Source organism: Macrobrachium nipponense, chromosome 1 (assembly GCF_015104395.2).
Source record: "Macrobrachium nipponense isolate FS-2020 chromosome 1, ASM1510439v2, whole genome shotgun sequence".
Classification (NCBI taxonomy): Eukaryota; Metazoa; Arthropoda; class Malacostraca; order Decapoda; family Palaemonidae; genus Macrobrachium; species Macrobrachium nipponense.
Window position 1 is genome coordinate 13,759,026 of NC_087200.1, and position 17,986 is coordinate 13,777,011.

A 17,986-nucleotide genomic window follows, 5' to 3' on the forward strand; every position below is an offset into this window, starting at 1 on the left:
GCATTTTGTGGGATGATTTATAATTAATGCATTCTATTCTTGTTTGTTGAACAGTATAAATCGTACAAAAAATTCTCATTTCAAAACTACTTGGTTTGTCCATTTTAGAAATATCAATATAAAATTTAACCATTAAGAGCCGGTCTAAAAAAATCACATTCATAATAATTTATATTTGTCCTGGCTATTATTACCTCAAACTACTTACTAGGAGACGATCCTGGATTTCAAATCCGGTACCGACCAGAAAAATCCAGTCACCCCTTCCACACCTAGCCAGGTACCTGCCCCGAGGGTCAAGGCTATGCGCCCTCGACCTCCGACCTTAGTGCTTTCCACTCCGTTTGGTTCCTGCCCTAAGGTACTTATGGACAGTAGGGAGGGTCTGAAACCTAAGTAGTTCGAGGTAAGTATAGCTAGGAAAAATACAAATTACTATGAATTTGTGATTTGTTCCGACACCTTGTACTTACCTTGAACTACTTACTAGGAGACTCGTCCTTAGGAGGAGGGAGTAACTTAGGGGAGACCAGCCCTAGAGGTAGGTCAGGAGTGTGACCCAAGGGGACCCAGTCCCACTCGCGGTAAGCGAGGGACTGAGAGGGGTTCCCTGACGGGACTGGCTGAGGAAGAAGGGTAACCCAGACTAGTGGCTACCACAAAGCAAAGGTTTGCAACCTTAACACTACATACATCCACCACCTTACTTTCAGGTTCGCAGTGATCCGCGAATCTTTCCTGAGGCCCAGAGCGAGGAAAGGAAGGGGATGGGGAGACTAGGATAAGGGGGGACACTCATGCATACTACCACTCATACCCTTAGCGTCCCTTGCCCGGCAGTGGCCTAGATCTGCTGTTGGCCAGCCACTACCGGACCAATTTCGAAAGAATCTAGTGATTTCAGGGTACAGGCCCTTAGGATCTGGTTGACTGCAAGGTTCTTTGGGAAGGTGAGAGAGGCCCCAATGCCTCTGATGTCATGGGGTGGGGTCTGGCCTTCTTTGGGAGAGGAACGCCTGTCCCTTCACAAGCTCTCCTGATCGTTTCCCTTAACCAGGAGATGGTGTTCTTGGAAACCGCCTTCTTCTCCCAGCCGGTAGAAACGAACAGATTCCCAATCTCTGGCCTGAACCGGGTGGTCCTACATAGTACTTCCTCACCACCTGAACCAGACATAAGAGGAGGTCCTGACCTGGCAATGGTGGGAATGGAGAACTCCGAGAACCTGTCGTCCACCATCAAGGGGTTCTGGGTCTTGGCCACGAAGGCAGGCACATAACGAAAGAAGAGCTTGAGGGCTCGAACTGGGGCTTCCTCAAGGCATCCAGCACCCTTGCAACGTCCCACTTTGGGGCCTTCAAGGCACTTGGCGGGGGGAAGGGGGGGGGGTCAAGACTGCTCAAAAGCTCCTTATAAGCATTGACAGTTACCTGGAGTTCCCCAAATCCAGCTCTTTCAGGAAGAAGACCTGACCCAGGGCTGCCCCCATCCCCCTTCACAGCTGCTACCAAGAGACCTTTGTCCAGTCTCAGCTATACCAGGGATTCTGCTATGTGTGGGATCTTGGCTTGCAGAGGTTTAAGACCTTTCTCTCTGCACCAGCCCCGAACTTGGCCCATTTACCTGGTAAAATGCCGTGGAAGACTTCCTTAGGTACCCCAACATCTGTGAGGCACCCTCTGAGAGTAGCATGCTTTGTTCAGCAACTGCTCAATAGTCTCCGTCTGTGAAGGGATAAGAGCCTGGAGACCTTTCTGGAACCTCTCTGAGTGGGGTTACTTTAGAAGGTCCAGCCTGAGGGGCAGCCTCCAGGGATCCCGCACTGCTAGGGCCTGGAGGTCCAAAAACCAGTCTCTCCCCGGCCACCAGGGGGCCACCAATGTCATCTGCACCCCTCTTGAGCTTTTCGGTCTGTTCAGCACTTGCCTTATTACTGCGAAGGGCGGGAACGCGTACACATCCTGAATGTCCCATGTGTGCTGGAAGGCGTCCTCCCAGACTGCTGCCAGGTCTGGCACTGGGGAGCAGAACATCAGGAGCTTCGTGTTTAGCCTCGTGGCGAACAGTCCAGGGAGGGGGGGTCCCCACATCCCGATCAGCTCCGACGCCACCTCGGGGTGCAGGGACCATTCCGACCCTATCACCTGACCTCGTAAGTAGCCATCTTGCTTGGTGAGTCGTACCCGCGTGAAGTCAGATTAATCAACAGATATCACAAGTTTAACATACGACTAGAATTTGAGAAATATCTAGAAGTGTTCGTGAACTATCGGTGATAAGATTAGTGTGAAAATAGTAGGATAAAGCGTCTTCTAAGTTAGTTTATCAAGTGTAATACTATAAACAGAACAAGATGGCCAGTAAGTTCCAACTGCGGGAAGAGGTGGCGTAATTTGGCGTGTCTAGGCAGATTCGCAATACGATGAGGTAGCAGGAAGGGAACTGGCATTTCTCATCTATGAAATCAGCAACAGTCCTAACCAAAAAGATACAAAAGCATTCATACATATTTTAGAAGGATATAATCCTTCAAACTGGAACAAATCTAATGAAAACATCTTGAAAATAATTGAAGAAGTTCCAAATAAAATCCAAGTGGTCAAGAGATCATAAAGAAAATATACATAAACCAACATATTCCGACAAAGAAAATGAATAAGGTGAATCTTGTGAATATCCTAATTGATGCATTAGGAAAAAAGAATGCCAAAAGCATGCAAAACTGTGTAAGGTTTGGTATAGCATAGTCAATCCACAAAACCTAATCAGAAAATGTGCTGCATGCAACATTCCGACCCATCCACAGTGTGCTGAGGTAATACAAGATTTGAGAAAAAGATACAAGAATTTTTGTTCAACATGTCTATCATGGATAGACAATGTTATTAAATCAAGATTGAATGTACAAATAGTTGAGGATGAAGAAGAAGAGGAAGAAGAAGAAGAAAAAGAAGAAGAGGAAAACGGAAGAGAAGTAAACAAAAATGAAATGACAGAAAAAAATAAGGAAAACAAAGAACAAGATAAAAGTATGGATGCAGAGATACTCATTGATACTACATATGAGGCAATAAAGCAGCATACCTACGAAGAAATAAATTACGATATGACAAACAGAAAAGCAAATCCGAAGAGGCTCTACCCAGATCTATACAATGACGGGAAAGAGGAAAAAATAGAACAAGAAAGACAAAATCTGCAACCTTTTGAAAAGAGGGAATTGCAGATTTGGAGAAAGATGTTACTACAAACATCCTAAGATATGTCAAACTATGAAATATATGGTCAAATGTGCATACTTAGATGGATATGGGGATGATTGCAGAGATCTGCATCCAAAAATATGTAAAAACTAAAAGAAGGAAAAGGATGTAAGTTCGACAAAAAATGCAAATATATGCACCCTGTAGCCATGAATCATAATCAAATAAATAACCAACCAAGTAATAAAATCCAAAATAAGAAAGAAACAAATAAAGAGAGAAATCAAGAATATCAGGTAAAAGAGAAAAGCAAACCACCAATGAGATATGCAGAGGTGTCAGCAAAAATTTCAAAGCATCAGCTCCGAAATTCTACTCAAGAGATAATTAACGGTATTTATTATGCAAGAGGATATTGCAGAAACGGAGAAAATTGCAGATTCAGACACAAAATGAATAATTATGATGAAGGAAGATCAAATATTATGGAAAAGTTGGATTTTTTAATGTCAGAATTTCTGGAAATGAAAAAAAGAACAACATACCAGAAACAGGAAAGTGACATGGGAAAATCCTTATTACTACCAGTATTAAATGAAGGAGAAAACACGCAAACCATCATAGTGATGAATGCGCAGGGTTTAGTTACGAGTAACTCAAAAAGAAAAAAAATAGAGTACTTAGAAGAACTAACCCCAAATGAAAAGAAAATAGATATAATGAATATAAGTGAAACCTGGTATTCCCAAGAGACTGGGAATGATGATCAAATAAAAGGGTTCCAAACTTATAGATCAGATAGAAAAAATAGGAATCAAGGGGGAACCGCAATATATGGGAAAGACAAAAAACAAGGAAAAATATATGAGAAATATAGTAACTCAGAATGTGAACTAATAGCGGTAGAATTTGAATCTGAAAAATTGATGAACATAGTAATATATAGACCTCCTAATACTAAAGAGTTTGACTTAATAATTGAAAAATTGGATGATATATGTAGAAAATCACAAGGACTGGACTATTCTCCTATCTGGTGACTTCAACTTTCCTTTCGTAGAATGGAAAGAACGAATAGGAGATTGTGGTTGTACTTATACATATAAAAAAGAGAGTAATAGTAGTGCAGAAGATAAGAGGCAATTTGAAAAGCTATTAGATATGCTACTAGAATACAAACATTCAACAAATAAAATCACCTGCCAACAAGAAAGGAAAATACTTTAGACCTAGTATTTGTGAACGAGATGAATTATGTTAAAGAAATAATAGTTTATAATGCGAATATTTCAGACCATAATGTCATAGAATTAACAGTTCATTCCAAAGCAAGTCAAAATAGAGATAAGCAAGAAATGAAAAAGTGGGAAGGATATGGAAAATACAACTTCTACAGTAAAATATAAAATGGTCAGAAATTAATGAAGAATTAAACAAAGATTGGGATAACATTTTCGTAAGTGATGACATAAGGGTAAATACGGAGATATTATATAAAATATTGGAGAAAATAGTGGAAAAACAAAAAATATATACCGAAGAAGAAAAGTAAACATCATTCATGCATACCAAGAGACAGAAGGATCTTGTTCCAGAAAATTAGAAAGTGGAAAAAAGGTCTTGCAAAAGAAAAAAATGCATGGAAAGTTATAGAACTAAAAAGTAAGATAGAAAATGCAGAACAAAAGATTATACAATCAAAAGGAAATGAAAAACGGGACTTGGAAGAAAAAACCCTATTAAATATCAAGCAAAAACCCCAAGCTATTATACTCATATGCGAAGAAGATGAATAAAGAAGAATAGAAATAGGCCCTCTGAGAATTGGAAGGGAGATTAACGAATGAAAAAAGGAAATTTTGCAACATACTGGCAGAACGATATAAGAGAGAATTCACCCCTAAAATAGATAATGAAGATAATGATATAGAAGTAAGGGATGAAAATAGTGAATATTTAGCTGACATAGATATTAATGAAGCTGATATTGTGCAGGCTATTAATGAAATTAAAAATGGAGCTGCTGCAGGGCCTGATGGAATTCCTGCTATTTTGTTAAAGAAAGTAGTTCATTCTATCGCAAAGCCACTTGCCAATATTATTAAGACAAAGTGTAGATACAGGCAAGATTTATGATGAGCCACAAATTAGCATATATTACCCCTACTTTCAAAAGTGGATCAAGACTAGAGGCAAGTAATTATAGGCCTGGTGAGTCTAACATCACATATTATGAAAGTGTATGAAAGGGTAATGAAGAAAAAAAAAACTATTATGAAACATTTAATAAAAAACTAATTTTGTTTAATAAAGGACAACATGGTTTCGTACCCGGAAAAAGTACACAAACCCAAAAACTGTTAGTCACCGTGAGAACATATTCAAAAATATGAAAAGCGGAAATGAAACAGATGTGGTTTATTTAGACTTTGCAAAAGCTTTTGATAAAGTAGACCATAATATATTTAGCAAAGAAAATTAGAAAACACAATATCGTGGATAAATGTAGGAGATGGTTAAAAGAATTTTTACACAACAGAAAACAGATAGTTATTGCAAACGACGAGAAATCGGATGAAGTCAAGGTAATATCCGGTGTGGCCGCAAGGTACGGTGTTAGCTGCAATACTGTTTGTTATTATGATTGAAGGACCATTAGAACAATAATGTGAAGGATCGGTAGTGAGTAGTTTCGCAGATGACACAAGAATAAGTAGAGAAATTACTTGTGATGAGATAGGAACGCTCTACAAAGAGACCTTAACAAAGTATATGATTGGGCAGAGGTAAATAGGATGGTATTTAATCTGATAAATTTGAATCAATAAATTATGGAGACAGAGAAAGAAAGCTATATGCATATAAGGGACTAATAATGAGACCATCACAAATAAGGAAGCAGTTAAAGACCTTGGTGTGATGATGAATAGGAACATGTTATGCAATGATCAAATAGCAACTCTGTTGGCAAAATGTAAAGCAAAAATGGGAATGTTGTTACGGCACTTCAAAACAAGAAAAAGCTGAAACACATGATTATGCTTTATAAAAACATATGTTCGTAGTCCACTTGAATATTGCAATATGATATGGTACCCACACTATCAAAAGGATTATTGCACAAATAGAGAGTGTACAAAGGTCCTTTACAGCTAGAATAGAAGAAGTTAAGGACCTAGACTACTCGGGGAAAGACCTACCAATTCTTAAAATTATATAGTCTAGAAAAGGAGAAGAGAACGCTACATGATAATTCAGGCATGGAAACAGATAGAAGGAATAGCAGAAAAATATCATGGAACTAAAAATATCAGAAAGAGCAAGCAGAGGTAGATTAATAGTGCCCAAAATATACCAGGAAAAAAATAAGAAAAGCACACAGGACATTAATCCACTACGCACCAGCATCGATAATGCAGCGTCTATTTCAATGCGTTGCCAGCTCATCTGAGGAATATATCAGGAGTGAGCGTAGATGTGTTTAAGAATAAGCTCGACAAATATCTAAAACTGCATCCCAGACCATCCAAGATTAGAAGATGCAAAATATACCGGAAGATGTACTAGCAACTCTCTGGTAGACATTAGAGGTGCCTCACACTGAGGGACCTGGGGCAACCCGAACAAGATGTAAGGTCTGTAAGGTAAGGTAAGGTTTGTCTGCTTAGTCCGTCTCCTGAAATGAACCTCACCATCAGGGACGTTCCTTTGCTTGCAGCCTACTCCAGAATCGATTCCGTGAGGTCAGACAGGTAACGGGACTTCAGCCCGCCCTGTTTCCTGACATGGGATAAATGCTACTACCTGGTCTCTGACCCTGTGCTCTAACTCCCTCAGGGCTCTCTGGATCACCAATAACTCCAGACAGTTGATGTGTAGAAGCCTCTCCTGCTTCGACCAGACCCCCCCTCCTTTGTTTCGGACTGAAGGTGGGCACCCTACCCCTCCTTCGACGCATCAATGAAGAGGAGCATCTCTGGAGGGAGGTCCGACAGGGGAACCCCCCGACTGGTGTTTGCCTGGGCCAGCCACCACCTGAGGGCCTCCCTGGTGTCCTGTGAGGGGGAGATCAGCTTCCGGAGCGGATCTTCCTTCCAGGACCAGCCTTCCTCTAGGTTTCACTGGACTGGCCTCCGCTTCAGCCTGCCTTGGGGGACCAGCTTCTCCAAGGAAACCAGATAGCCCAGGAGTCTCTGCCACTCTCTCGCTGAGAGGGGGAATTCTGCAAGGGGAGAGCTATCCTCTGTAAGTTGGCAAGCCTGTCCTCTGAAGGTACCAGTTCAGAACTATGACTAGCTCCTTGCAGAATGCCAGGAGTTCATCCCACTGCTTCTCTAAGGCCTTCCTTGAGGAAGAAAGCAATCACAGTCGTCCAGGTATTTTAGGAGGCAGATCCCCCTCTTGTGCACCCAGGAGAACACTAGGGAGAACACCCTGGTAAACACTTGGGGCTCCGTGGACAGACCGACGCAGAGGGTCCTGAACTGGTAGGACTTGCCATCCCACCTGATGTGCAGGTACTCCTGCTGGAAGGGTACATCGGGATCTGAAAGTATGCATCCTTTAGGTTCAGGGACAACATGAAGTCCCCTTCCCTCAGGTCCGTTAGGACCGTTCTCTGGATCTCCATCCTGAATGCCATCTTCCGGACGAACCCGTTCAAGGCCGACAGATCTATGACTAGTCTCCACTCCGCCAGAGGACTTCTCCACCAGGAAGAGCCGGCTGAAGAACTCGGGAGATATGTCCTCTACCTGTTGCAGGGCTCCCTTTTCCAGCAAGGACTGGATCTCTGAAGGAAACTAAGGAGGAAAAGGGGGCCCTGGAGGAGGGGAGAGTCCTTTGACACCCCCAACCCTCCGGAAATCGGTTCCAGGTTGGAGGAAGAGGGCTGGCCTCCATGCCTGCTTTGGGGTCTCGACCGGGGTACTTCCTACAACCTTCTCAGGGTAGGGTTCCTGAAGGTTGAAGCCCTATAAACGATGGAGTCCTGGCTTACCTTCCTCCACCTGCCTTCGTCCACCGCTCCAAGGACTCCTCTACAACTTGGTCTGGGAAAAGAGACTCCCCCCATCAGTGGGGAGTTCCTCAGGGCCTTGACCTCTCTGTCGAGGAGGCTCCTGGGAAACCTAGCCAGGACTGTGTCCCTCTGAAGCAGCCAGTTAGTCCACTGAGTACCTGAGGAAGCTGATCAACACCCCCCGCCCAGAGAGGACCAACTCCTTGAACTGAGCCAGTTCGACCTCGTCCTTCAGGTCATGATCGATAGCAAACCTGGCTACCACCCTGGACCAAAGGTCGAGCTAGGAGGCCATGTGGACCGTAGCCCAAACCGTGACCGCCATAACCATGGCCTCTGGTTGGGAGAAGGAGACCGGACCCGCCAGAAGCTTCTCCTCAGACAGACCAGGAGAAAGGGAGATAAGGGCCTCTTCCACCGACTTGGGGGCCTCGGCGAAGCCCTCCAGAGTATAGTCTCTCCTCTTCCTGGCTTTGGCTGCTGGAAGAAGCTTGAGAGACCCATGGGACCTCAAGGAGTTCTTAGAAACCCCCACCACCTGGTCTGCTTGGGCCAAAGCCTGGGCCGTGTTGCCTGCTGGAGGGAGGGACAGGGGGGCCCCTTGACTCCTTAGGACTGCCCAGGAGGAAGTCACCTGCTACGGACCTCTTGGCGTCCAGAGGTGGAGCTGGCTCCGCCAGGTGGTTCTTGGCCCTAATCAGGGCGAGGGACTCACCTAAAGGTGGACCCCTTATCTGCAACCCTGCCCTTCTAGGGCACTCTGGAGGACGTCCTGGGTGAAGGCCTCATCCTCATCCTCTTCCAGGTGGGCAGAGGGAACCTGCGCTTGTGGGGGGGGGGACCGCTGGCGACCCAGGACAACTCCAACCATGGACGCCCGCAGGCGAGGGGAGCTCCCCTAACCCAGGGTTGCTCGGACCTAAGGGGCTGGGACATCATGGGACATCACCAGTCCCGCTCGCTCACCGTCCCTGGACGGTGAGACCATGTGACTCCTCCTCCGCTGAGCTGAAGGAGGGGGAGGAATGACAAGGAACAAAGCCTGCCTGACATGGGCTGCTGCCGCAGGGCGCACCGGTACCAAGGCAGGATCCACCGAGGCCGCAGGGGGACATCCAGTGGAAGATCAGAGCACCCAGCCTGAGGGGCCATCATGGGCGCCACGAGATCGGGATCTCTCCATGGGGAACGACCAGATAGGGAGCAGTGACGACCATAACAGCGGGATCCGTCTCAACGGTTGCCGCCCCTATTACAACCCCTGCAGTCCCAGCTACGAAATGGAGAATGGGCGTAGTGGCCACGGGAGGAGGAGGAAGAATGCCCTCGACTCCTCTCATCGCGGCGCCTCCGCTTCGCTCTTCTCCTCCTCCTACAGGAGGACCTATCCAAGGAGGAGCGAACTTCGGAAGAGAGAGGCCTCCTCCTACTCTTCTATCCTCGGACTGGGGGGAGCGGCCTTGCCAACCGGCAAGGTCTGGGACAACATCCGCCTAAGGGACTTCAGCCTGGGGAAAAGACCCGGCCCTCTGGTCCAACCCCTGGGAAGAGCGAGGGAACCTCCCAGACTAGGAAATAATCCTCCCGGAGGGGGGAACTGAAGGGGGTCATAGGGGTACTAGACCAGGACCGGGACAAGAACTCCGACGACCCTGTTGGCTCACGCTGCCTCCTGTGGCAGGGCAACCCCTCGGGGGGTGGGGGTTCGTTGTTGTTGTTGTTGAAGGGCAGCCCAGACAAATTGGAAGACAACCCAACAACCATCCCAGGGGTGGCAAGGGAGCCACTTGTTCCGTAGCCACACTCACTGGAGTGGGGTGAGCCGTGCTCAACATGAGCAGACCGCGCTGTACTACCCGTCGCGGTGAGAGCCGCGCTACCTAGAGTGGGGAGAGCGGGGTGAGCCCTGCACACCGAGCGGAGAGCTGACATGAACAACTCGGCCAACGGAGCCCCCTGCAGGTTGAAGCGGGACCACACTTCTCTCAGGAAGCCACCATCCCAAGGAGGCACCTGTACAAAAGAAACAGACTCCTCAGCCTCTGCAATGGGTAGAGGCCCGGCAATGAATTCACCTAGGCAGCAATACCGGCAACAAGACTGGCTTCGACACGGAGGGCTCCCACCGATAGAGACTTCTTCGCTGGCGACCTGGCCTTCTTCTTCCTCCTCTTGGTCGAAGTCCATTGGAAGAGAGGCCAGGAAACGCACTCCAGACACATGGACTCCGGAGAGCAGGGACCACCACAACACGCGTTACACAAGGAGTGGTGGTCGATCTTAGTCGATGACAAGAAAGCCCCACATGACTTATCCTCCGAAGAGCCTAAACAACGACGCTGAGGCGCGTCGGGCTCATGATGAAGACACACACACACACACACAGGGGAGAGAAGACTCTCACACAAGGAAAACACAAAGGAATTGGGGCCGGTACACGGACAATGAGCTGACGCGTGTGAACGGGTCAGCAACCAGGAAAGTACCAAGATTGGAGGTCGAGGGCGTGTAGCCTTGACCCTCGGGGCAGGTACCTGGCTAGGTGTGGAAGAGGTAACCATATTTTCCTGGTCAGCACCTGATTTGACATCCAGGATCTCCTCCTAGTAAGTAGTTCGAGGTAAGTATACAGCATCGGAACAAATCAATATGCAGCACCCCAAGCCAGGGAAACTTTGAGATTGACCAATTTAAGAAAAACACATTAATGCACAAGGCATAAGAATAAAAATAAGACATTTTCCCTACCTTCTACGAGAAGCTGAAAATGACTATTTACAACCCCTTGTGGGGCCTCTTTTACAGGTAGTCCCAAGTTATTGGAAAGATTCTGTTCTGATGGCAAGATAATAAGCAAAAATAGCCAACAACCGAAAATGGGTGATTTTATGGTGCCAATAACCGGATTCTGGCACCGATAACAAGTTAATGGTGCCTCTGTTAGGTATGTATTGGTGCCAATACTCTTATTTTCCGTGCCAATAACCAGAAATCAGCACATTATGGCACCACACTGGAAAAGCTCCATAAAACCGGATTGCCAATAACCGAGGCCTCCGATAACTGGAGACTGCCTGTACTAGACCATCGTAAATTTTACCAAGTTATACATATTTTTTTTTATTACATTTATTTTACTTTGCAACATTATAATCACAGCTCATACAAAATCAAAACAAATAAGAAATAAAATCAGTAACAAATTCTGAGTATATTTCTTGTAAAATGTTTTTGTAAATTTACTGATATTGAAGATGCAGTAACTTTTTTGGATTATACGTGTCTTTTCTAATAATTTTCTTTCCACTTTCCTTTGCAAAATTACAACTATATCATGCAGTCAATAGCCAATAATTGCAGAATCCCGATTCATGGACTCACCTATTTGTGTATTTTCCTATGGACCATATATACCCATTATTTGCAGTAAATTTGCCTAGTCACTGTATTTTCCATCGAGAAATGTTCATAAATTACTGTATTTTCATATTTTCTTAACTAAATGTACTTTTTTGTGATAAACCATTTATAGATGGGTTTTTTACATTTTAACTATCACAGTGGGCACTTCTAAGCATTTTTAGAGGGGGCTTTCAAGTATTTGGGGGGGTACCATCCCCCACGAATAGGGGGGTGTCAACTGTGCTGTCATAAAAGGTAAAAACTAAAATGAACAGCAACCCTTTGGTATGTTAATGAGCAAATTTATATAAAGTTGTCATGGGAGAGAGAGGCAGTACATGCTCCCTTTAGTCAAGATCATAACTAACCCCTGAGCTGCCTGCTTCCTTGATCTTGGCAAGTCTAAAAGTTGCCATTTGTAAACTTATGGGCTATAGCAATAATGGCACCTCTCCCCCCCTCCTTCCCCCAAATCAATGGCGTGTAATCTTGATGCTCACCATAAGTGGGTCTGTCCACAACTCAAAACCTGTTATTGCTACTCATATGAGGGGGTCCATCCAATAAGGGTTAAAGCCAAACTTCCTTTAGCAACTGAACTGAATTGTAGTACCACTCTTCAAGAGTCGCACCAACTGCCGAATTTCAAGGAATTATTGGATTTCAGTTTTTGACAGCTTTCAATTATTTTGTGTAAGTAAACATATTGTAGCAATAATGCCAGAAAAATTTAGATTGGTTTACTGACAATTTTGCTCATTGCTCTTTCCACCCTCAAGGTATGGGTGGGCGGCTTCGGGCGGAACGTAACCAAGGCAAGGCCATACATCCTCTCCCAAGAGATGGCTACTTTGATCTTCCCCGGGGGGAGGAGCACCGGCTACGTAGACCCCGAAGTAGCAGCAGCTCCCCTCATAGCTTCTATTCAAGACGCAGTGTCCCAACACCCAGAGGAGGCTTCGGCGCAGGAGGTCGCAGCACTCGATCTGGACGTCGAGCCCATAACTGTGGACGGCATGGCAACGGTAAGGATGCTAGTGAGGCAAGCTTTGTAGGTGCTCAAGGCCTCCCCTTGAGCACGTCTAGACCTTCTTCCCCTTCCTCTTCTACTTCCTTCCAGGGATTCTCCGGGGGATTTCCATCAGCTAGATCGAAATCCCTCTCGGCGATCCCTAAAGTCAAGGGCAAGCGTGACTCTAAATCGCTGCCAAAGCCCCTTCCTAGAAAATCAAGCACCAGCCTCCTGCTCACCATCCCGGAGCGGACAAACTCAAACATGGGTCTCTCCAAGGGGTCGAAGACCAAGTCTTCCAAGGAAAGAGCCCACTCTTCCTCTTCTGACCCTGTGGCATCCACATCTAAAGGTGCGATACTGAAGGTATTCAAGGAGAGGGCAGAGCCGCCCTCCTTCGACCAGGAAGCATTTGCATCCAATATGATGCAACAAATGGGGAACATGGTTGGAAACTTGGTCAATACCAAGTTTCAAGAAATCCTAGAAAGGCTGGTCACCCAGGAGACCATAGTCGCAGGTCTCCAGCAAGGCATAGCGTCGGGGCTTCAGCAAGCCGGCCAAGTAGCCCAAGGCCAGGTTATGCCAGACTCCTCCACTCTCCCTCCCTTCCACCCAAGCAAACCATGGAGGGCAGCTAACACTATGCCAACCTCGTAAACGGCATGCTTACGATTGAGGGCTGTGGAACTCGAAGGATTGAGGACTTCGAGTTCCACCCACCAGGGTTGCAAGCCCCTTTCATAGGCTATGTCCGTCTTACGGAATCTGCCTTGATCAGGGAGGACAAGGTCCCGAAAGAGACGGTCATCCTCTCTCGGGACCAGGCACAACAGGCTTGGATCCGTAACCTCGATGAATGGCAGTGTGTTAACACTAAGGTTATGGCCTTCAGGAGTCCATTCACAATTTTCACTGTGGACGCGGAGACCCCTATCCCGTTCACATCTAAAGTGGCAGAACTCACTCTGAGGCTGCAATGAGAGATGAGCCTATGCCACAGCTCCGGCAGACGGAATCAACATCTCTGCTAACTTCCCGGAAACAGATGACCTCTGGGGTTAGACTTCCCAGCCACCTTCTCAGTTGGCAAACTCAAACCTGACTGTGCCATCTCTCTATTTAGTGAGAGACTACCCAGGCTGTTTGATGGGCTCATCCAATTCGACGCTAGGACAAGGCTTGCGAGGTCCCTCAACGTTCTAGTCATGACAGAAGCAGCGGCTCTTGTCTATGCACAAGAGCCGTTGTTCAAGATCATTGCTAAGACACAATTGCTAAGTATGCAATGTGACTTATATGATTTTGTTGTGGCTAGGAGGAACTGCAGGAAGCATGTCCTAGCAGAATCCACGATCAGACACGAACCCAACAAACTCCTGGCTTCTTCTATATGGGGAGCGGATCTCTTTCCAGCCTCAGCGGTAAACGAGGTGCAACATGAGGCTGCTAGGTTGAACCAAAGCCTAAGGGTTCAGTGGGGATTAGTCTCCAAAAGAAAATCGGAGTCTTCCACATCGAATCCCAAAGCAAAGAAAAAGCCTAGGAAGTTCCAGCCCTTCCAGGCACCGCAGCACCAAGCTTTGGTTCAGGCAGTACCGGTTCCTCAACCTCTAAGAGCCAATCCCAACAGCAGTTTGTGCTGTTGACGCAGCCCCAACAGCCACAGGCATCAACCTCCTTTGCTGTCTCCCCAGCCTTTAACCCAACCGTTAATAGTGTCTCCACATAATAACCGGCATGTAAGCTGGAAAGTGTTGTGCAATTGCAGATATACTAATATTCTTTCTGCTCCAATCAGTGCCTTAGAAATCTTTCAAACCACAGCTACTTGAGGACCGTTGGTCCTGGGAAATGGGTAAAAGAATGCAGTGTATGTGTTAGTGCTTGACCCTTCCTTTACCACAAAAATGTCATCTGACCAACCTCCAAACGTTGCGCAAGTGACCCTGGCACTTACCAGTGCCTGTGTCCCACACACAAGTTCCGTACTCGCAAAAAATTGTCTACTTTATACAATACCAATCGAACCGTTCTGACATAGAGTCCGCTATACAATCTGTCGGTGATGTCTTCTCCGATGAAGAAATTAACATTGCACATACGAAATGCAAAAAAATTTGAAAAAAATTGAGGAGAGACATGATAAATTCTCAAGAATCTGGGATGTGATCAAAGGACTACAGGAATCCCTAGACAGTCTTAAAAGGGTGGAAACAAATAATCTCGCATGGATCTGGGATGTGATCAAAGGAGTGCAGGAATCGCTAGACAATCGCACAGATAGCCACCAAACTCCTTTGAATGCAGCATCCAGTTTTTCCTTGCCTCCCAGCAACACGGGTGCCTCCATCACCTCTAGACCATTCTGAGGGGACTATTGGTCTCCCAGCTTCTTCTCCCTCCCCAGTGCCTCCGGTGGAAGATAGATCTCCAGTGATGATTACCAGCCCTCATGATTCTCCCCACCCTATCTCTCTCCCCCCACAACCCCCATCATAGATGCAGATGGAGTGATCATGAGGGGTCTGGCGGCTGCCAGATACAAACAAGCAGAAAGAAGAGAACCTCCTCTCATTTGGTCGCTCTTGTCCGGAGCCCAACATTCATGTTTCACCTTGCCTGACACCCGAGAAGAGATGTCACGTACTGATTCACAATCTGCACTCATCGATGACTCAAGACACCATATTGGAGAGAGTCAAGTTTCTCACTGGCTCTGACCCACTCATCTCTCACGAACTCTCATGCAAAAGTAAACATAGAGTGGCTTACAGGATTACCTGCCTATTTCAACACCTCGACGTTCTTAAAGGCGAGAATTTTGGTCCTAATATATTAGTTTCAAGATATAACCTAATTCGGGACCAACCACCCCAAGGGGAGCTTACTGACACCCCAACCAGGGTCATTTCCACCACAAGTGCCAACCCACCGCCCACGGCGAGTGACTGCCCACTCCCCCTGGCTAACCCCCATCCACCCAAATGATCAGCGCATTCATTTCCCATCTTCGTGAGTAGCCATGGATACATTAATCATAATCTCTTGGAATATTTTTAGCCTGAAGTGGAACATTCCTCTCCTAAACATATTCTGCAAAAACTTCAAAGGCATCATTGCACTGCAAGAAACGCTCCTCTGGCCACATGACCTTGTCATCTGCGATTCAAATATGAAGACTTCAGAACCTTCTCAACTTCATCGGAGCAAGTTACAGATCAAATCATAGCCGGTCGCCCGAAAGGGGGCCTTTCTTTCCTGTGGCACAAATCGTTAGACAATATGATATAGGTGATGACCTACAGGAGTGACAGATTGCTGGGGCTTCAAGTGACAGTAGGTAGCTCTAAAATCCTAATAATTAATGTTTATATGCCATGGGAAAATAACGATAATTTTGATCATTACTGCATGATCCTAGGGGAGTTACACAGCATTATTCACGATTCTCCTGCTGATCATATTAGTATAATCGGGGACCTTAATTCTCCTCCCACAAAACACTTTTAATGAACTTACTCGCTTCTGTCAAAACCATGCTCTCCAAATTAGCGATGTAATGTTCCTCCCTGCCTTCTCCTATTCATATGTACATAATAGAGTGGATGCAATTACAACCTCCTGGCTGGACCACTGCATCACATCTCCACAACTTCATGATTCTATTATGACCTGCAAAATTCGCTACGATCTTGCAACGGGCTACAATCACATCCCATTACAGGTGTCATTCAGTACCTGATCCCTCCCTACCATGAACTCCCTAACTGACTGCCCACCAGTGGTAAACTGGGATTTTAAATACCAACAGAAAACCAGATACTTTAGGGCGACCACGGAAATCGGGTAGCGGTCAATAGTTCAACCGGCAGACGCCTTTGTACTAACACAAACTGTAGAAATGACCACCACAGGAGGGATCTGAATGAATTCTATTCAAACATAATCTCCGCTATGCTTGCTTCGGGCAGGGCTGCCTATAGATTTTGTCAAAGGTAATTTTCGTAATATACCTAGATGGAATAACTTGGTTAAAGATCTGTATACATACTCACGAGAAATGTTTTTACTGTGGAGGCAAAATGGTAGCCCGAGGGAAGGACACACAGCATTACTAATAAGACAGGCAACAGCGCAGTTCAAACTTGCTCTTAAGCACTGCAGATTAAATGGAAAACAAATAAGAGCCGATGCAATGTCTAGAAACTTAGAATCTGGTGATTATCTTCATCTTTGGAAAGATATCCAGTCCTTAAATCCCAAAACTAAAAAGCTATCACAGAGAGTAGGAGGCAGCTGGAGACGAGGCTATCGCAAGTATGTGGGGCGATTACTTCAATAATATCCTGAATTGCATAAATGACCAAGATTCCCGAAGGAATGTAGATAACCTCCTTACTGACAACATTCAATTTCATTTTGCAGACCATATTATGCCAGGTAACATCAGCAATGCCATAAACAGCCTACCTAGCAATAAATCGCCCGGCTGTGATGGTCTTCCCGCGGAGGCTTTCAAATTCTGCCATCCGATAATTTACGTTTTGCTAGCTGCTCTATTCAATGTGTGCATAGTTCACCAGTTTCATCCAGACTCCTTACTCTTAGTTCACCTGACACCATTAATCAAAAACAAGCTAAAGGATGCAGCTGACCCTGGCAACTAGCGGCCGATTGCAATCACAACAATCGCATTGAAGATACACGAGTCTGTTCTTCTAGTGAGACTTCTCCCCTTTCTACACACCACTGACAACCAGTTTGGGTTTAAAGCAAACCACTCAACCGACACCTGCATTTACATACTGAAAGAATTGCTGAACTCTACCTGTCATCAGCCTCTCCTGTTTTACTTTGTTTTGTGGATGTGAGAAAAGCATTTGACAGAGTAAACTACCTGAAGCCCTTCCTGAAGCTGCATAAAAGAGGCACACCACTATATCTAAATGGCATTTTACATTGCTGGTTCTCCACACAGCAATTCTGTGTCAAATGGGGTACCGTATTATCGTACACCTTAGACTCCCTAAACAGGCTTCGGCAAGGGGGCATTCTCTCTCCATACTTGTTTAATATGTACACAGATGCCTTGAATGTCAAATTGAACTCACTCCCAATCGGATGCACTGTCAATGAAACCACTATATACAACCTCTGTTACACCGACAATATGGTTCTGATTTCCCCATCAGTGCAAGGTCAACGACTCATCGACACTTGTTTGTTTGTATGGTGTTTTTACGTTGCATGGAACCAGTGGCTATTCAGCAACGGGACCAACGGCTTTACGTGACTTCTGAACCACGTCGAGAGTGAACTTCTATCACCAGAAATACACATCTCTCA

General features: G+C 45.7%; 1 protein-coding gene across 2 annotated transcripts in view; it reads right to left on the reverse strand.

Annotated features, from left to right (window-relative positions):
• The window catches only part of LOC135219136 (uncharacterized), a 220,949-nt gene that overhangs the window by 1,029 nt on the left and 201,934 nt on the right, over window positions 1-17,986 (reverse strand). The gene's annotated exons all lie outside the window — the stretch shown is intronic.